This window comes from Molossus molossus, unplaced genomic scaffold (genome assembly GCF_014108415.1).
Source record: "Molossus molossus isolate mMolMol1 unplaced genomic scaffold, mMolMol1.p scaffold_m16_p_18, whole genome shotgun sequence".
Classification (NCBI taxonomy): Eukaryota; Metazoa; Chordata; class Mammalia; order Chiroptera; family Molossidae; genus Molossus; species Molossus molossus.
The window spans coordinates 21,658,041-21,679,903 of record NW_023425353.1 but is presented as its reverse complement, the minus strand read 5'-3'; the positions used below and the strand labels follow the sequence as shown (position 1 = coordinate 21,679,903).

Below are 21,863 nucleotides of genomic sequence, written 5' to 3'. Positions count from 1 at the left end.
ATGTTGCTCAACCTTATCTCCCCATGAGTGAAACAGTACCAGTGATGGCTCACTATATTGCTGGGAAGAATCACAGAGACAATGTATGCAAAGCACTTACCAATGTGCCTGACAGATACTAAGTACTCAGCGAAGGTTGGCTTTTGTCATTCTTATTTGTGGGTATGTTGGGTGGTGAGAATACCGAGAGAATGCCCCAAGCTGGCTTGTGTGTCAGCAGGCAGATTGCATTAGTTCCGCGCCAAGGACTTGGGCAGCAGTACGCCCTGACTTACCATCTCTCTCTACTGACTTTAGAAAGCATCACAGTCACATCTCTGCCCCTGAACCTGGAAAGTGTTGCGCTCTGATTTGAGTTTTGGGTGAGACACTTCCTCTCCCAAGACCTTATTTTTTAAAACTTTTGTTTCTATTTTTCATTTGTTTTATCAGAAGACAAATGGGCCCCATGCCTCTGTGGTAACCTGCGTACTTTCACCTCGGGGTCGCTCCTCGTCCAAGTCAAAGTCAGCAGATGGGAGATCCCAGCACTCAAATCTTTGCTTCCTTTGCCAGTCTCCTCCTAAACTGCACTCTCCTCTTCTCCACGTGGGCTGGAGCTCGTGAGACTGTTGCCTAGCTGCCAGGGCGCTGCAAATACAAGAGCATCTTTAAGACACTTGAAACATAATAAGAAAATTCAACCATTTGATTTGAGGAAAGACTGGCCCAGCAGGTGATATAAAGGGATGGTGGGAATGTTGAAAAGAGTCTGGCAGTGAGTTTGGCTAGAAATACAAAAAATAAAATAAAATGATACAGGATATTATTATTTCAGCTTTGCCCTAGCATTACATGACAACTCTCAAAAAATAATACTAATGTAAGACAATGGAAGTCACAGAACAACTTCAAATGTTCTATTTGCCTTTGCAGAATGGTTGCAAAAGGAAAATTACTTTTGATTACAGAGCTCTGTTAGAATCAACTTTCTTATTTGGGGGTTGATGCTTACACCACATTCAAAGACTGGCAGCATAAAAATTTGTGGAACGGGCACAAAAGAAGAAAGATATTTAGAAATATCTCCTAGGCCAGCAGAGAATGTAGTCAGTCCCCCGCACCCCAGCTACATCCTGGGCCTCGTACTGGAAACTAGGGCTGGGCAGCCATGAAAAGAAACAATGTATTTCAGGTTTAAAACGGAATCGCTGTTCTATGAGGGAAACAAGTCCCTCCCCACCCATCATATCCATTTGCTCTAGGACAGTTGACAGACAACTGTGATTTCTTTGGATCCCAGTATTCGGTAAGTTGTGTCAGAAGATGAAAGGACCCGCTTATGAATGCTAAAGGTTAAAGTAGTTTAACAGAAAATAGTTTAAATACTTTGTAACTTTGATTTCCTAACACTGGGGATTGAAGAACATAGTCTGTTTTAGATACTTCATATAATTTTACTTAACCTTTGGGTCTGCCTACCTGTGAAGACCTGGTCATTTTCTGCTTAGCTGGATGCTCATAAAAGATCCGTTCCGTCCTCTCTGTAAGGCTTAGGTTCCAGCCCTCGGATTCAGAAGGAAGTACCCCAGGGACGCACCCCAGCCTGCTGACTCACTCTTGCAGATCTGGGGACTTGTCCACCTCCATTATCACAGGAGCCAATTCCCTATAATAAAATCTCTTCTGAACATACACATCCTGTCGGTTCTGAAGAATCCTGACTAAATCCCCTCCTTTGAATTATATAATGAAACTTGTTGTCCATACAAGAGGCACAGCCCCTGACACCTTGACTATGTCCTTTTGTGGCAAGTACTTGAACATTACTTTGGTAAAAGAACTTCTTAACCCTTTGGGTGAATTTTTTTTCTTTTCACTAAAAAAAAAAAACTGGCAATGCCCCATAAGGAAAGGGGTATTACATTGCCCTGTGCTCATCTCTTGAGCACAAAATCAGCCTTTGTGGGTTGCTAGTGGACATCATAGCCACCAACGGAAAGTATCCAGGTTCGTAAGAGGAACTAGAATAATTTTTTTTCTCTTGATTGCCTCATATTTACAAAAGAAACTTAGAATCATCCTCAGTGAGATTGTGTGTGTGTGTGTGTGTGTGTGTGTTCTATAAAATAGTATTTTTACATTTTTATTCCCAGAACAGGAATCTTAAGACCTGTGTCCTAGTGTATCTCCTCAAAAAGGTGCACCACTAGATCCAAGAGGAAATCCCAGAAGAGGAAGAAAGAAAGGAGCAAGTGTCTCTGCCCCAGACCTGAGCCTACCACAGCTCCAGCCTTCCTCCCACCAGCTGTCACTCAAAGGACACGGACCAGCACACACAGCCGCCGTGTAGCCCTCAGCAGATTTCTGGGAAGGAACAAGTCAGGTTCACAAAGGGTCAGATTTCAAATGGTGAGTATCACAAGTGAGAAGCCACAGGGATCTGACCAAATTGTCACACCCTTAAACTTGCCTTATGGCTGGAAAGCTAGAAGAGTTCTGAGAGAGATCTCTCCCTCACTGGTCCTTGATCCTGCTGGCCCCCTGGTGCTGGCCGACTGAGCATCGGAATGGCCCTCCGGAGGCCTGGCTTCGGTCCCAATCTCCCTACAAACCTAAACAAAGAATGAACCAAAAGAGTAATTTCAATAAAGTGTAGCACACTCCTTTCTTTAAATGAAATACAAATATTCAGAATATGAAACAGACAAACTGGCAGTCACTGGCAGATTGCCCACAGCCCTTACAACGATTCCCCGGAACGATTAGTGCACGGCTTGTAAACCAATGGTCTTGGTTTAGAGATCCTAATCTGGCTGAGAAGCCTTTTCATATATTACGGATTCCTGAATCCATTCCCGATCATCTGACTCGGAGTCTTAGGAAATGAGCCCCTGGGAATTCTTAAGATGCCCAGCTGGGTGGTGTGGATCAGTATTTGAAAATGCTACAGTAGACTGTCTCTGATATTCTTTCAAGTGTTCAAAACAACCACCACCACCAAATAAATAACATATGATTCCCTCTCCACAGTACCAGACCATTTTTATCAGCTTCAAGTGACCATCATGAAAACAGAGGGCTTGTCAATTGCACCCTCGTTCCACCTGGGTTAGGTATGCCTACGTGATAATAGGCAAATAATGAATCATTTGCAAGGATTTTCCATCTCTAACCTTCCTTGCAAAAGCTTTTTTTTTTTTTTTATCATCAAATATTTCTCCTTGGTTCTTTAGAATGGTATTATCTCCTCTCCTGAGAAAATAAGAGGGACCACAAAAATGCAACCCACAAATACAGGTGATGTGCCTACTGAGTCACTAATCCAAGGAATGTTTCCAGGGTGTTGAGAACTCATTCTCAGGAAACACTGACACTGAAAAGTTCCACGGTGTCAACTTTCCAAAGGGAGGTAATATCTGTAAAGAAAGTGTCACGATCTCCGGTGTATAATAAGCAATCAGTGAAGTTTAGCTACTATTATTTTTACTGTTTAGTGCTATTGTCAACATAAATAGGTTAAGACATTTTCAGGTTGTCTAGGTCTGTCACATTGTTTGACAGGAAGATTTGTGTGTGTGTGATAAACATTTCATAATATTCAAAATATGCTTTGACTACCTTTCATTTTTTAAAAAAGGTGGGGGCATGTTTTGACTCGCCAGCCTAGTTCTCCACCTTTAGTATCCATCAGGATCACCTGGAGGGCTTGTTAAAGCACAGATTGCTGGGCTCACCTACAGTTTCCGATTCTGTAAGTCCTGGGAAGAGCCTGAGAATTTGCATTTCTAACAAGGTCCCCGGTGATGCTGATGCTGCTGGTCCAGGAGGGCACTTGGAGAATCACTGCACTAAAGCTTTATACCCATGATGTTTACAGGAATGTCCTTTGTAGGCAAGGCCAAAGGTTATGATTAGAGGGGGGATTATCCTTGATATTTTCAGTTATATGTAAGAACACCATTCTGAGCTGAAACTAATTAATTGAAAGCAAATTCAAATGCCTGAAGTCTTTAGAACATGTGACACCCTCCACCCAATCCCAGCATTGTTGTCTATGTCCACTGGTTACGCATACATGCATATAAGTTTTTTGGTTTAAGAAATTATTGGCTTAAGTAATCAGGGAATCCAAGGGACACAAGCGTCCAGGGCACAACACTCCTTGGTTCAAGCTCCCTCGCTCTCCATCTCTTGATTGTGCTTGTTGGTCCTCCTCTTTGCTGACCTCTGTGTCCCGCCACACACAGCTCTCTGTTCAAAAAAGAAGGCCTCTCGCTGCTCATGACCCACAAAGAAGAGAGGTGCACTGTTTCGCGGATCCTCAAGTGAAATCACATGGGAGATGTAGGCACGGCCGTACTGCACACGACCACACTTCAGACCAATCACTGTGAACAGAGTAACGGGGTCCCAGGGTTGGTCAGCCCTTGGTCACATGCCTGATACAGTGGCTGGGAGAAGAGGACCCATTAACAGTTGTAGCAGAAGCAAATATGTAGGGAACGTCAGTACTACAATGGAAAAGTTACGCATCTAACAAAGAAGGCTTTGTGTTGAAGACAGACATTAAATGCCTGGAATGGAAAGAGGAGAAGAGTATCAATGCTGAAAACAAGGAACCAAGATCAGCAGAACCCCCGTTCCGGTGAACTCGGAGGGCTGCCATGGCCCCCTGTGACAGGGCACTTCTCACGGACCCTGTTCTTCCAGTCGCTTGATGATGTTCCTGTCATCTCAGGGCCTTCTGCCTGGGATTCTATGTCCTGCTGCCATAATTCCTGAACCGTTAATGTCTAACCTCCATCGCATGGCAGACACAATAGATGAAATTGAAGAACTAAGTGGAGGAAAAGGGGAAGGAATGAGCAGCTCACATTTGGGTAAGTCAAGTGAGCTTTCTGAGTTCATTGTTTTCAACATTGTTATTTTTGCGCTCTGATTACTCATGATGGTGCTTCAAGAATTCAATATCAATGTGGTTCTAAAAATTGACAATAAAAACACAGATATAAGGTATTCTTGTTAATGCTGTGTACGATTTGTTGGTTCCCTGCATAGCAAGACACCTATTAATATCACAAATGAAAAATCCAGCGATGTTGCCTGATTTAGCTTTCCAGGACAGCTTAAGTGTTAGTATAATGGTCATTTCTTTCTTCACCTAAGCTAAGGGTTCTCAGCCCTGACAATGTATACAAATTGCATGGGGAGCTGTGTGACATCCTGATATATAGACGCAACCCAGAAATTTTGCTTAAAATTGTGAGGGTTGTGGGTCTAGGCAACTGTAGGGTTTTAATCTCACCAGGTGATTTCAGTGTGCAGCCAGAGCTGAGAAGCCCCGACCTCACCCATGATAGCCTCATTAGAGCTTAAATGCTTCTCTCTGCCTCTGGAAAACAGGCTTCCCAGTAGACTTCAGGGGAGTTTCTTAAACCTCAGATAGGGTGCATGAGATTGTTGTTTCCCTTAAGGTAGCACCCTCCCCTTCAAGAGTATGGCAGGCCACTTTTGTAACATTCTCTCAAGCAGAAATTCTCTTCCAAATGTGTCTTTTTTGCAGGGATCTGAACAGAACAAGTAGAACAACCTAACCATGTAGTTAAATTGATGACATACATTAGAGACTAAATTTTTGTCTAAGAGGTTTGCTGTTACTAAAATGTGCATGTGGTTCTCTAAATACTTAACAAATTAAGGGGCTGAGGACAATTCTACTCAGTCCTGAAATCTTGTAATCTGGGTTCTAATTACAGATGTACTCTCAAGTTAGCTAATATTTCTTGCAAAAGTTAAGCACACTGTGTTACAGGAATAAAAACCATTCATTTAGCAGCATTAGTTAATCAAAATTTTATTTACTGCCTACTATGTTCCAGGCAAAGTATAATTGCTTGAGCTAGCAGGAGCCAGAGATGGTAAGCAAATTAGAAAACAAAGACGAAAACTCAAGCTTTATGGGAAAGTTACAGCGCCTGATTTTGTAGGGTAGGGTTTCATAACTGCAGCATTATTGACAGTATGGGCCAGAAAGTTCTTCGCCGTGGGGCCAGGCAGCAGGCCGTTCTGTGCATTGTGGATTCTGGCAGCATCTCTGATCTCTACCCACTAGATGCCAGTGGAAATCCCACCCCCCAAGTTGTGACAACAAAAACATGCCCACAGACCTGCCAAATGTCCCCTGGGGGAAACAAAATTGGTCCCATCAAGGACCACTGTTTAGAATAACCACAGAATTCACTATTGTGGTATGACCACCTAATTAAGTCTTGACCAGTTTAGGAAACAATTTTATAGCAAGTTAATATTAATAACCACAACAATAACAATGAAGAAGAAGAAGAAGAATTTCAATTATGCTATCACTGAGCACCAAGCACCCCTCTGGGTTTGGGAATATATGATTCTATTTAATTCTCACAACTCAGGTGAATTCAGTGATGATAATATTGGTGATAACTGACAGCTGAGATTCCATGTGAGCTCTTTCCTTTCTAGAATAATGTATGGACTCTATAGTTTGCTGCCCCCCCCCCTTTTTTTATTGAGAAATCTGGCACTCAGAGGTAGGGTATGCATGAGCCATAGAGAAATGAGCTACGGAGGGAGACCAGCCCAGTGGGTTTTAACACTGAAGCATGAGGCTCCTGATCTTGCATAGCAGCCCTGGGATGACAGCCCATGTGTTCCAATACCCAGCCCTGAGCTACCACCTCCCCTGCCCCAGAGACTTTAAGAACCAAATTTCTGCCCAGCCGGTGTGGCTCAGTGGCTGAGCATCAATCCATGCACCAGGAGGTCACCGGTTCGATTCCTGGTCAGGGTACATGCCCAGGTTGTGGGCCAAATTTCCATTGGGGGGCATGCAGGAGGCAGTCAATGAATGTTCTTTCTCATCAATGTTTCTTTCACTCTTTCCCTTCCTCTCTCTCTAAAATCAATAAAGGAAAAGAAAATAAAAAAAAAAAAAAAGAATTCCTAGAATGGCAGGGCTGGGCTTGGCATTGTATATGAAGTGGGTACCTCCCTTCCAGGGTATAGCCCAATAAACAAATCCCAGAAAGTCTGTCTTACCTACAAAAAATATATGCTTTCCCAAACTGGCAGTTTTTAATTAGTAGACTATACAGATCTGTGGGTCCTCACAAAACAAAAGAGTCGGGAAATCATGGGTGAGCCATGGAAATGTATTAGAATTCAACATAAAATTTTGCTTACAAAAAAAAGATTTCACTGAGAAACAATTTGAAAACAAATCACCTCGTGCACTACCAGCCCTGTTGCCCACTGAGCTCCTGGCACAGGAGGACTTTGTTCCTCCCGTGCATCCAGGTTCCTCTTACCACTGGGCCTTTGCATATGCCATCACTCTTTCGAGAAATGGTCAACTCCCCACCCCTATTCCTCCACCACTCACTTTCAAAAAGGAAACCATATTATGCCTACAAATCATCCAACCTCTTCTCAAATATCACTTCCACACGGAAGCCCTCCTGACTTCTCTGACTAGGCCCAATCCAAATAATACTTATTGATTCATTCATTCAGGGAACATATTTTTTGCTCCTTTGTGCGATGCATTGTTCTTGGCATTGGGGAAGACATGTATGACAGCAGCGTCTCTGCTCCAAACAAATGAGAATGTTTTCAACAGTACAGGATAAATAAGAAACTCATCATTTCTAAACAAAACAAAAAAGTGTTTTCTTATGGTTCAACTGGTATTGAATGAAATGAATAAAATAAAATAGGGTGATGTGAGAGAGCATCTCTGTGCTCTCATTTCGCGTGAAGTCACAGGGAGCTCCGCTCTGAGGGAGCAGCAGTCGCAGACCGGAGCTGGGAGAACTGAGCTGGAGTAGACCTCCCAGGAGGGGAAGTTACAAGTACAAAGGTGGTGCTTTGACTGAGGCAGAGAATAAGGCGGGACCACTATAAATAGAGAAATGAAATTTGGGGGGTTTAAGGTGAAGGTTGAGCCAGATAACTTGTTTAATGAAAACAGACAGAAATTATAGTTTTCTTCCAGGAGTGAGTGACAGTCAGTGGTAGGATTTAAGGAAGGGCATAATTTGATTTTATGAGGGTTTTAGAAATCTATTGGCTGCTGAGAATATTGTATCAAGGGCAAGAGTCAGAAGTGAGACTAGTTACGAGGGTAGTTTCTTTCAAGTTATTAATCAGTTTAATAGATAATGGCTCCAACTAGAATGATAACAGCATGTATGAAGGGAAGCACAAAGATTGGGGATATATTTTGGAAATTGAATGAATAAAATTTACTGGTAGGATTTTTTAAAAAGGTGTGAAAGGGTAAAATAAAAACATCAAAATGCCTTGTGCCACTTTCTTAGATGGGGAAAACTAGGGAAGAAGTCAATGGGGGAGCAGGGGTTGTGGGGATCAGTGGTTCTATGTTATAAGCTGTTAGGTTGCACTTCAGAGAGCCAGGTGGCGATCTCCAGTTGGCAACTGAGATGGGGCGTAGTCAAGACTAGAGAAATAAATTCGAGTGTCAGCTTCTGGTGACATTATAGCCATGAGACCTCGTGAGTTCACTTAGGAAGAAAATAATCATAAGTTCGAAGACTAGCCCTGGAACACTCCCAAGTTAAAAGCTGAGTAGAGAATCAGCATTGGAGACAGAGAGAAAATAAGCAGTGAAGTGAGAATAAATAAGTAAAACAAAACAAAAAAAACCAAGCAAACAAACAAAAACCAGGAAGTGGACTGTCCTCGAAACTATATACAGTGATACCTCGGTTCTCGAACATAATTCGTTCCAGGAGGACGGTCGAGAACCGAATTGTTCGAGAACCGAAGCAATGAAACCAATAGGAAAGCGGACTCCACAAAGCGTGACTCTCTCTCTGCACTCACACTGATGACGCAAGCAAGGCGCGCTGGGCCGAATGAACGCCATTCGGCTCAACTCGGCTCATCTCGGAAATTCGAGTTCCAAATATTTGTTCGGATTCCGAGACAAAAGTTTCTCGAATCTCCATTTGGTCGAAAACCGAGGCGTTCGAGAACCGAGGTATCACTGTAAATGAAAATATCCTAAAGGTTGAGAAATCTCTGCAGCCCTTATTGCAAACCCCTTAAATGAGTATCAGCTGCTTTGCAGATGTGAAACATGCCTTTTGGCAATGAATCAAATAAATAAGCCTGAAGGAGGGGAGTCTACGAAAGGCCTTAAAAAGGGATGGGGTGATAGGACATTAATTTATTGGAGTTTGAAGGATAAATCTATGTGTGAATGATAAGTGATCATTTTCCCTGGAGATTGGTCAGCCCTGAATGGACCCTGCATGCAAGAAGATTTCTGGGCGGAGACTCTGTGCACATCACAGAGAGATAAAGCTGGCGCAGGCGGGTACATACAGACCGAAGCAACAAACATTCCATGGTAGTTGGTCCAGACCTTTTCATCTCTGCTTAAACTCTGTCCCTACAACCAAAAGTGCAGTTTTCACTGCCATCTGCATTGACCTGTGAATTAAAACCATGTGAACCTTACCTGGGAATCATTTTACATATATCATTATATATATATATGTGTGTGTGCATTTAATACGTATATAGTTATTATATATATATATCCACTATATATAATATATATATGAATATTATATAATATATAATATATTACCTGAAGATTTTATATATATATATGTATATCACATATGCTATCTCTATATAATATTTACCAATAAGATATAGCTTTTTTTCCCCCTTACCTGATCAACATAACAATAATAATAACAGTCATCAATTATGATGCCTATACTGTATCGGGCTCTGTTGGAAAATTCTAAAACCATGAGCTCTTTCCAGCAAAGCAGTAGGGAAATGACTAAGTTTTATAGATAATTTAATAAATTTGCATAACTAGCATATTCTCTTCAAAATTAATGTTCCTTTTCCATTACTTTCTGTTGGAATTAATCAACCAAATAACTCTGTCAGTACTTTGTTTTATCTCAGCCGACTTAGCCTATCTCATTACTGCTAGAAACCTACATAAAATTAAATTATAAAGCTTTTTCCTCTTTTCCAGAAATCTAAATTCGGGAGACTGTCAGAGATCTCTTGTGAGCGCTTTATTTGGGTTGCCTCTTCCCTTTCACACTGACTGCTGTCCATTTTCACCACCCAGATAAGCACTGTGCATGGACATGCGAGTTTAAAGCAAGTTCTTCCTACTTGCCACCCAGTGTTTGCATGTCAGCATCTCGTTCCCACTCCGTGTAATCTGGGTTTAGCAAACTAAAAGCATTCCCTATAACGCATGAATGTAAAATGCTATCTAGGAATGTCGGCTGATTTTCAAAAAATACTTATAGGGCACTTTTTGAGACTGAAGGGATTTTTGTATGTAAGTGTCTTAAATTACTTAATGACTGGTCTTTAATTCAGTTCATACTTAGTAGGTAAAATCATACCAGAAAAGATGATTTATGTTGTTTTCTTTTTGAAAATAATGTTGCATAGTTTTGTATATGTAGAATTAGGTTAACGGTTTCTGAGCAGAAAAATAGATTCTGTTTCTGAGCTTCCCTTTAGTTTAACAATGATATGAAATGCTATTCCAATCAGTTTATTTGGGGCAAAATTAAAAGAAAAAACTGAAAAATAAACAAAACTCAACTCAAATTGGGTTAAACAAAAAGGGGAACTGAAATACGGAAGTTTAGTTTTAGGCCTGGTTGAAACTTGGGACTCTCTACCCATTTCCGGGTTCATCTTACTTCCATGTAATCTTCCTTCTCAAGTACTCTTTCCCCAAACAATGGCATATCTACTAAATTTTATAACCTCAGTGGAAAGAACTCCCTTATTCCCTCAAAATTCTAACAAACATCTGACATTTTCTTTGTTCCAATGGCTTTGGACCATTTCATAGTGGTCAGGAGGATGGGACTTCCTGATGGACCAAGTTCTTATTACATGTCATCCATCTAAAATACATATCATTAGTACTGGAGAATAATAGTTTCCCAAAGGAAACTGGGAACTTTATTACAAGAATTAGAGGGAGGGAGTTGGGGGAAGTTTTTTTATCTTTAAAAAAACAAACCAAAAAAAAAACACGTTTTCTACTAGAGAACCATTTAAAACCAAATCTCTCTTGGTTATATGTTACTGGACAAATTATCTCAGACATCAAGGATATAGCAGACACTCAGTGATTACATTGTTACTGCTTCATTACAGTGACTTCAATTCTTTATACTTCTCTATATAGACCAAACGCTCTCCTCTGATAATAATTCCAGTTCCTGATTTAAATGCAACTCTAAAGAGGAAGAGTATAAATACCTACTGCTTTGAATTATAAGCCAAAATTGCACATTTCCTTCTGATCTAACTTTCCTCAAGTTTTAGCCCTTTTTTAAAAAAAAAGTTCACAGTTTATTAGCAAAAAGTTTCATTACATAGATATTCAATTTTAAACAGTACGAATTTTATTTATTTTTATTTTTTTATCCTCACCCGAGGACATTTTTCTTTTTTTGTTCAGATAGAGCGGGAGGGAGAGAGAGGAAGAGAGAGAGAGAGAAACATCGATGTGAAGGGACACATCGAGTGGCTGCCACCTGCACGACCAACCAGGGCCGGGGACAAACTGCAACCGAGGTACGTGCCCTTAGCGGGAACCGAACCCGGGTCTCTCTGTACCGCAGGTCAACGCTCCAACCGCTGAGCCAAACCGGCCAGGGCTAAACAGTACGAATTTTAAAGATATTGACTCCATGTACAAAAACCAGAACTCAGCCCTGGCTAGTTTGGCTCAGCAATTAGAGCATCAGGCCCTCAGACCAAAGGATTGCGGGTTTGATTCCTGGTCAAGGACATGTACCTGGGTTGCAGGTTCAATCCCCGACTCTGGTCAAAGTCATGAGGGAAGCAACCAATTGATGTGTCACATTGATATTTTTCTTTCTCCCTCTCCCCCTCCCTCCCTCCCTTCCACTGTATCTAAAAAATTCAATGGAAAAATATCCTCAGGTGAGAATTTAAAACACACACACACACACAACAACAACAACTCAGCATCAGCAAGGAAATCCAAGACTTGTATGGTAAGGGTTTCTAAGGACCCATAGAAACTTGCTAACATGAACATGTGTTTAAGCATCCTAAAAATAATGCTAAAAATGCATTTTTATTATTAAGTGTAAGATGTATATAGCATAATGATTGACTTAGATAGAGAGTGAAATGATTGTGGTATGTAAGTCAGTCATTATGCTGCACATCTTGAACTTTCACAGGGTTGTAAATCAATTATATCTTACACACACTGGGGAAAAGAAATCCTACCCGGCAAATAGTTCTTAACAAACACTTGATATCTTCAGTTTTTAAGTTAATAATAAAAATGCATTTTTAGCATTATTTTTAGGATGCTTAAACACATGTTCATCATGTTAGCAAGTTTCCATGAGTCCTTAGAAACCCTTACCAGTCTTGATAAAGATTGCATCAGATCTATAAATAGCTTTAGGTAATATGGACACTTAACAATTTTAATTCTTTTTTTTAATGTGTTTTGATTGATTTTAGAGAAAGACGAAGGGAGAGGGTGGGGGAGAGAGAGAAACAAACACATATGTGAAAGAGAAATACTGATTGGCTGCCTCCTGCAGGCCCCATACTACTGATTGTGCCTGCAACCTAGGCATGTGCCCTGACCAGAATCAAACCTGAGATCTTTGGTGAAGAGGATGATGCTCAACCAACTGAGCCACACTGGCCAGGACAACAATTTTAATTCTTCCAATTCATGGGCATATAATTATGTTTCCATTTTTTTTGTGTGTGTCTTCATTAATTCTTTTCATCAACATTTTATAGTTTATGGTGTAAAAATCTTTCACCTCCTTAGTTAAATTTATTCTTAAGTGATTATTTGTTTTTGTTTTTGCTATTATAAATGAGATGATTTTCTTTATTTCTTTTTCAGATAATTTATTAGTGTATAAAAATGCTATTGATTTTTGTACGTTAATTTTGTATCCTGCAACTTTACTTAATTTATTGATTAGATCTAATGGTGGTGGAATCATTAGTATTTTCTGTCTACAAAATTATTATCATCCTGGTTGGTTTGGCTTAGGGGTTAGAGTGTCAGCCTGCAGACCAGAGAGTCGCAGGTTCAATTTCGGTCAAGGGCACGTACCTCGGTTGTGATTCGGTCCCCAACCTTGGTCGGGGTCATACAGCCAATCGATGTGTCTCTCTCACATTGATATCTCTCCCCCCTTCACACTCTATTTGAAGATAAATAGAAACATATCCTTGGGTGAGAATTGAAAAAAAATTATCATCTGCAAATAAAGACGATTTTACTTTTTTTCTTTCCAATTCTGATGTCTTTTATTTCTTTTCCCTACCTAATTTCTCTAGTTAGTACTTCAGCACTAGTTCGAATAGGAAGGAGTAGTGAGTCAGCACTTTTGTCTTGTTCCTTATGCAAAAGAGTATCTTTAGCCTTTCACTGTTGAAGAAGATATTAGCTGAGGGCCTTTCATATATGGCCTTTATCATGTTGAGGTGTATTTCTTCTACCTATTTTGTTAAGAGTTTTTATCATCAACTAATGTTGAATTTTGTCAACAGCATTTTTCTGCTTCTATGGAGATGATCACATAAAGTTTTCTCTTCTTTGCCTTTTACTGGAGTCTTAAAGGTGTAAAGGATTTTATACTTCACAATTCAAAAATGCCAATCCACACAACATCCTCAGGGTTCCAAAACCTACTGGGTGAGAGTGCCCAACCTGACCAATCCGCTGCTCTGGGTGTGGTGGGTAAGATCCAAGGGCTTCAGCTTCTCCCCATCACTGAAGTTTCCATTCTCTTCAATGTATTTGTTACATTTAGATCTTCTGACATGATTTTGTTTCGTTTTGTTTTTCACAAAAGCCAATTGCATCTACATGTTCAAATGTGACAAGGTAAACATGTTCAGGGAGAAGAATTTGTGGTTTTACTTACACACAGGACTTGATGTAATTTTGGGGGTTGGGGGGACAGAAGGAGAGCAGGCACGAGGAAAGAGGGCTCCGACTCTGAGTTAACGAATTGTTTCCAAGGTCTGAATTTGTCCAAACACACATAAGTGCCACTTATGCCAAACTTCCCAAGATGAAAATTCTCTGGGGGGCATGTTTCCCTTTGATGAAATACATTAACCCAAGATGTTTTCTTACTAAATAAACTAATCAGTAAAATTAAGGGAATTGGTATTTAAAAGACAACACTTTCTGACGTCGAACATGGCCACTCTACATTTTCATATACCCCCAAGAGCCTTAGTCGTTCTAATAGTGTGTGTGCCATTTGGCATTTTTCACTTACCATGTTTTACACAATTCAACATGGTCTTCCTGATTTACATCTTCAAATCTTCCTGGCTTTTCCAGAAAATATTTCAGTGACTAGTTCCTACCTATGATTTTGTTTTGAAATCATGCTTTAATAAAGTTCTTAGGAGTAGGATTTTGGTACCGATGAGGTCAAGCACCATTAGGGTTGTGACTCTGTAATAATGTGTTGTCTTCCAAAAGTGCCAGCTAATTCACCCTGTGCAATGCTGGCAGCCAAAGGCTGAAACACAGGGGAAGCATAAAGCCTGTCAGATGGATTTAACCCTTTGAGGATACCTAGCACGTATGAAGGTTTTTCTACTTGATGCCAACACAGAGGACTAACAAGTCTCCCTTCACCACAGAGGAGGGATCACAGCCTCAAAGGCCCTCACAGTTCCGACAGGGAGTGTGCCTTAACCAGGCCAGGTGTCAGGGAGCCTGTACAAAAAGTTAGAAACTATGCAAAATGGAGTATGCACCCCATCTGCCCCAACCGCCCCCAGCTAATGAGCCGTCTCCATTCCGTTTCAGCTGGAATGTTCAATTACAAAACATGGGCCACTGGTTCCAATGTCATATGTGTAAAACATACTAATACTTAGCAGACAAAAGGAAGGGAGGAGCAGAAGAAGGGAGAATGGACATTTTGAAACCCCTACGTACAGACTTTATAAGGCACTATTTGCAATGATTTTTTCTTTGTGGCAGTAAGGCAAGTCACAATAAGATGCCTTGTAAACTCATTACTGGGATTGGGACTGATAGGAGAAAAGATACAAAATGAAAGTGCTAAGCAACCAACAATATCTAAAAGAACTGTCACTCACGGTGATGTACAGTACGCATGCATGGAAAGCAGAATTAGATGCTGGGCTCTGGCAGCTGTAATTATATAACATGATAAAGTACGGCACAAAAGGAGTTGAGCCACTCTCTCCAAATTACAAAGCTGCAAAGCATTCAGCAGTCAAATAGTAAAAAGGGGGGAAAAATGGGTTTTACTTCTTTCATTTACATAACCTCTTCCCCCCAACTGTGCTTTCGGGAGTTACAGAATGAGTCCTGTTCCTCTGTCATTTTCCAAGTGATTTACTTTCTTCAATAGGATCAGCTACACAGGATAGTGAAAAGCCCTAGTTAGTGTGTCTTTTTCCAGGTTTACCTTGGTGACGAGAAAATAGAAGTGACAGCAGGGAGGGGCATAAAAACCTCTAAACCAGGGTAAGATATTGACAAGGATAAGAGAATTCAGCCCCTCAGCTGCAAATCTCTCCTCTTCATCTCTCAGCATCCGATAGAGTTATGCTGGCATGTTTGTGGGGAGGCAGGACTTCTCTGATATGCATGACCTTTTGGAGTTATCCGCAGGCCCTAGGCTATCAAATAATGTAAGAATAGTGAGAGGAAGGTAACAGATTTGGAGAAATAAGGGACAGGAGAGTTGTAAAGACCATAAAAGAAGGCACTTTGCTAGCAAGACAGAAACCCAGAGGCATTTTTTGTTTGGAAATATTTCCAAGCTAAGAATGTAAGCAAAAAAAAGGACAGCTAATAAGTTATATTTGACTAGGATAATGAAAGTCTGGGGACTGACAGGAAGGCAAAATCAATCCACAAATTGAAGTCATTGTTCCCTGCTGTTGTCTGTTACCTTTTAGTGGTTGTAAGTTCACTTATGTTCAGCCAGTTCCCAGGGCTGTCATTAAGACTGCGGGGATTTCAGATGAGATACTGGGACACATATCCAGGTAATTCAAGCAAAGTCAACCTTGAACCTAAAACTGCCTTATAGATGTCTTGATCCATAGGTGCATTTTTCCAATGAGTTATTGTCACTAGATTCCTCCATCACTAATGTTTTCTAAGCCTGGCTGATTTGGTAAAATTCCTCGATGAAGGACGCTGCAAGGCTTCCTGAGAATAGAGAAAAGTTGTGGTAAATTGTTCTCAACTGGGTCCTTTTATTCAAATCAAACTCTCTCCCTTGTCTTCTCTTGTTTCCTTGATCTGAAAGTGTCTGCTCCCAGGACACATGTGGCTATCTCACACTGCATCTCCTCTCTCTCTCTTCTTCGGTTCCCCACCCTGTAAATTCAGAGATGGCCCATATAATTAAGATAAGTAATCGGCTCTGGAGGCATTTATCAACTTGTAGAGAGAAGGCATTATCATCACCTGATAGATTGGGCACTTGCTGTGTGCCCGGCACTACACTGAAGTCCTGACTGGCATCCATCATTTCAGTTAATTATTACAGTAATGGAGTATTAAGGACTATTTTGTTTTTCTAATCTGAAGTTGGAAAAACTAAGGATGAGGGGGATGAAGTCATTTTTCAAGCTTGTATAACTCTCAAGTGACATTCAGGACAAGGTCTCAAATCTGACTCCAAAATCTAGACTCTTAGCCACTAAATAATATAAACGATATTGAACATATATATAATATATGATATAACTGATGTTTATTGAGCATTTTGTAACGTTCCAGGCAATGTGCAGGGCACTTGACATAGATGAAAGTCTTGTCCAATTAAAACAACCACTGTGGGAGGTTGTTGCCTCCAATTATTAGATGATGAAAACCAAGGTGCATAGAATTCACGCCTTCTGAGAGATCATTCAATGTGGTCTCATTGAGCAGAGTGGGTCCCTGTACACAGCAGAACGAGTGCTTCTGAGTTTTAACGGGCAGTTTTGTCCTAGGATCCCCTTAGAGCATCGCACCAAAAATGTGTATGAGAATGCATAATATCAAGGGGTTCAGCTCCCAAGTAGATCGGGGTTATGTTTTATGAGTTTTAGAATCCCTGCATCCACCTGAATTCATTGCAAATACTGTACTTAGGTAAATATTTGTTGATTTTAATTTTTGATGCTTAGGAATAAAGTGGTTAACAATTGGTTCCCATTGGTATTAAGTAGTATCCTCTCATACCCTGAAGCATCTGTTGCTTTAGGGAAAAAATGGTAGCGGTACACGCTAATGTTTGATCCATCAAAACAATGGTTATAATACTCTTCTTTTCCCATCACATTACTGTGAAATTTATTGGAGAGCCACTAAAGGATGAGGACATAGTTTTAAAAACAAATATGATTTAAAAGGAAGGGTAGGTTGTCATTATTGTTTGTTTATTTGGCAAACATTCCTGGGAGCCTATTATATATTAAGCACTTTGCAAAACCTGCTGAGGGAGACAAAGATGTATAAAGACATATGAGTCATTCTGAGAGTAAAACATTAGTTGCAAGCTTCACTATGCAGTGGATAAGCATCTTGCAGTATCTGCAATTTGTTACCCACTCCATGCTCTTCATTTGCATAAACAAGTAATGATCCTGTTAGCACATGTGTAAACAATGGCTATTAAATACGTAAATACACCGTAAATACACCCATTTAACAACCCCTTTCCTTTTGCTAATAAAATAGATCTTCTCTATTAATAAACTGCTTTACACAAATGTACTTTATACATAAACTGCAAGTAGACATAAACTGTAAGTAGACATGAAAAAAAATGCCTGGAGTATATGTACAGTATAGAAATGATATAGGTATCTAGAAATGAGACACTAAAAAAATTAATCACATTCCTTCAGATCCAGTTGCCTGTGGTCTTCATGGTATCATTTATTAAAGAATTAAAAGTACATTTATTTTGAAGACTTTTGTTATAAAAATGATGGCCTTACTATACCTTTAGAAATTATATCTGCATTTATATTACTTAATACTTTGTCTTAATACATTTTCTCTAGGAGATGTTTTCATTCATTCACATACTGACTATAAAAGCAAAATGAAGTGCGGAGTGTAAGTTATGATTAAAAGAATTAAAACCTTATTGCCAAAACGGGAGAAGTGGCAGCTTTATATTCTCATTGCCTTCTCTAAATAATTATCCAATTTTCTCACTACATGCTGGCAATGTAGGTAATGAATATAAATCCCTTACATTTGTAAAGCCTTTGGATTTTTATTTGCAATAGTAAGGCAGATGAGGTATGCAGGCCCAACCAACTAAAATTGGAGGACATATATATTTTTTTATTAAGGTATAATGTCCATGCTTTAAGCATGCAGAATACACTAATCCTTGGTGTACAGCTACATGAGTTTTTATACCTGTGTACCCCCCACCCAGATCAAGATCTGGAACAATTCCAGAGCCCCAAAAATTCCCATCATAGAGTTCCCTAGTCAATAACCAACCCCCAGCCCTCAAGTCAGGGTGATCAGTAATGTTGCTTTTCTCAGCACTGATTACTTTTACTTGCTTTTGGATGTCATATAAGTGGAATTATGCAATATGCACTTTATGTCTAGTTGTTTTTTCCCCTCAACTAATGTGAGATTCATCTATATTCTTAGGTGCAATTGGTTGTGCGTAGTTCTTTTTTATTGTTCTTATTGTATTGTATTGTATTGCATGAATATAATATAATGTATTTATTCATTCATCTATTGATAGATATTTTGTTTGTTTCCAGTTTGTGTGTCATATGCAAATAAAATAAAAATTTTAAATGTATTAGTAAGCTAAAATAAAGTAAGGAATATTCAAAAGACCAAACACTAATGAAAGTATACAGCAAAGCTGCCCTTAAACTTGAGGGTAGTTGCTGAACTTGGGGAACCTGAGCTTCAGTTCCGACAGCATCTCAGGCTGCAAGGACAGCAATGCCCATCTGAGTGGCCAGAGAAAAGGACGTCTACTGGAACCTTTGACAGTGAGCTGAAACCCTCATTTTAGGGTAAAGAACCTAACTCTGCAGGAGGCTGCAAAGCAATTGTCCATCATAAAATGTAGTACAACATGTAAGAAAAAAATAAATCTACTCTGAATGTGTATTTGCCCAAGTTAGATCCATGTTTGTCTGAGCCCGGCGTTTACCTTCTATTTCATCCTGAAAATCTCAAGCCTACAACTTTGTTTAAAGTTTCCTCAGGCTATGGATGCCACTGGGGTACCTGGATGAAACAAATGCAAATTCTTAACTCATTGTCAAATAGGCCTTAAGATGTTTTTCTCAAGTTTTAAAAAACCAGGAAGCACACAGGAAATGTGGCCCCAGAACAAGAGCCAACAGGAATAGAGCAATAAGGAAAATCTATAGCCCAGCCAGTATGGCTCAGTGGTTGAGCATCGACCCATGCACCAAGAGGTCACCGGTTTGATTCCCAGTTGGGGTACATGCCCAGGTTATGGGCCCAATCCCCAGTGCAGGGCATATAGGAGGCCACCAATTGATGTTCTCTCTCATTGACATTTCTCTCTCTCTCTCTCTCTCTCTCTCTCTCTCTCTCTCTTCCTCTCTCTATATACAATAAAGAAAAAATATTTTTAAGTTAAAAAAAAAAGAAAATCTGTATTAGAATTACAAAATACAGTTGAGAAAAGAAAATGAATATGCTAACTGAAACAACCTAAACATATGACTCATAACAAGAGAATTCAAAAAGACAAAGCAATTTTGGAAGGTTGGGGGAAAGAACCAAATAAACTGGTAGCAATAGAAAATACAATCATTTAAAATGAGACCAAAAATGAAATATATAAATTACATTTAATCAGAGTTCCAAAAGGAGAGAAGAAATGATGAAAACAGTATTTGCAAGAACTTTTCAAAACAAATGAAGGACAATGTATTGATTCCACAATGTCAACAAAAGGAAAGAAATGATAAAAACTGAATCCACATCTAGATATATTGTTTTGAATATTCAGGACACAAAGACAAAGAAAAGGATCTAAAATCAATTAGAGAGGAAAGACATATATAATACAGTCGGCCCTCGTTAATCGAGGTTAATCAGTTCCAGACTCTACTGCGATAAATGAATTTCTGCGAAGTAGGATTCTTTATTTATATATGTAGTACTTTCAAATGGATGAAACTGAACTGACAGCTGATATTTCTAAAGCAACAGCAGAAGCCAGGAGTGTGATAGTACCTTCAGTGGGCATAGAGGGTGCCTAACTTAGAATTGCATATTCATAAAAAATGTCTTTTTTTAAATTTAGATATAATGGACATTATAACATTATATTAGTTTTAGGTATATAACATAATGATTCAATATTTGTATGTATTGCAAAACCATCACAAGAAGTCTGCTTAACATTGTCACCACACATAGTTATAATTTTTTCTTGAGATACAGACACTTAAGATTTACTTCTTAGCAACTTTCAAATGTGCAGTATACATTATTAATTATACCCCCATTTCGTGCATTGCATTTCCATGACTTATTTATGTTATGCCTAGCATTTTGTACTCTTTAACTCCCTTCACCCATTTGGCCACTCTCCACCCCCAACTCCACCAGCCCTGCCTCTGGTAAACACCAATCTCCTCTGTATCCATGAGCCAGCATTTCTGTTAGTTTTTGTTTTGTTTTGAGGGGGGTTGGTTATATTTCACATGTAAATGAGATCATATGGTATTTATCTTTCTCTGTCTGATTTATTTTACTTAATGCCCCAGGGTCCATCTATGTTGTAAATGGCAAAAAAAATTTCTTTTCTTGTGGCTGAATAATATTTTATTTTTACATTTATACACATAGATATCACATGGGGGATATCTCTTCAACATACAGGCATACCTCGAAGATTCTGTTCCAAACCACCACAATAAAGCTGGTATTGCAATAAGTAAATTATGTTCATTTTTCTGGTGGAGGGTCTTGCCTGCATGTGAAAACGGTAACATCTGTGAAACACAATAAAGTGAAGCACAATAAAATGAGGTATGCCTGCAGTGTTTGCATTTCCTTTGGATATATTCCCAGAAGTGGAATTGCTGGCTCATATGGTAGTTCTATTTTTAATTTCCCAAGGGAACGCCATACTGTTTTCCATAGTGGGTGCACCAATATACATTTCCACCAGCAGTGCCCAAGGGTTCCCTTGTTTCTGCATCCTCACTAACCATTGTTATTTCTTGTCATTTTGATAATATTTATTCTAACAAATGTGAGGTAATATCTCAGTGATTTTAATTTGCATTTATTTTCTCTAGGGATAGAGATATTGAGTACTTTTTCATGGACCTGTCGACCATCTGTATGTCTTCTTTGGAAAAATGTCTATTCAGATCTTTTGCCCATTTTTGAATCAAAAATCTTTTTGCTGTTAAGTTGTATGTACTTTTTATATATTTTGGACATTTATCCTTTATTAGATACATGCTTTGCAAATATCTTCTCCCATTCTGTAGGTTGTCTTTATATTTTGTTGATGGTTTCCTTTGCAGTGCAGAAGTTTTTGTGCTGTTTTGTTTTGTTTTTGTTGTTTTGTACTTGTTTATTTTTGTTGGCTTTGCTTTTGGTGTTAAATTAAAAAATTATCACCAAGACTGATATCATGGAGCTTGCCACATGTTTTCTTCTGGGAGTTTTATGGGTTGGGGTGTTATATTCAAATATTTGATCAGTTTTGAGTTAATATTTGTGTATGGTATAAGATAGCAATCCAATTGTATTCTTTTGC

The 21,863-nt window shown here is 39.4% G+C and overlaps 1 pseudogene; it reads right to left on the bottom strand.

Moving 5' to 3' along the window:
* Nucleotides 1-428: 428 nt before the first annotated feature.
* Nucleotides 429-21,863, bottom strand: part of LOC118633531 — a 66,346-nt pseudogene continuing 44,911 nt past the window's right edge.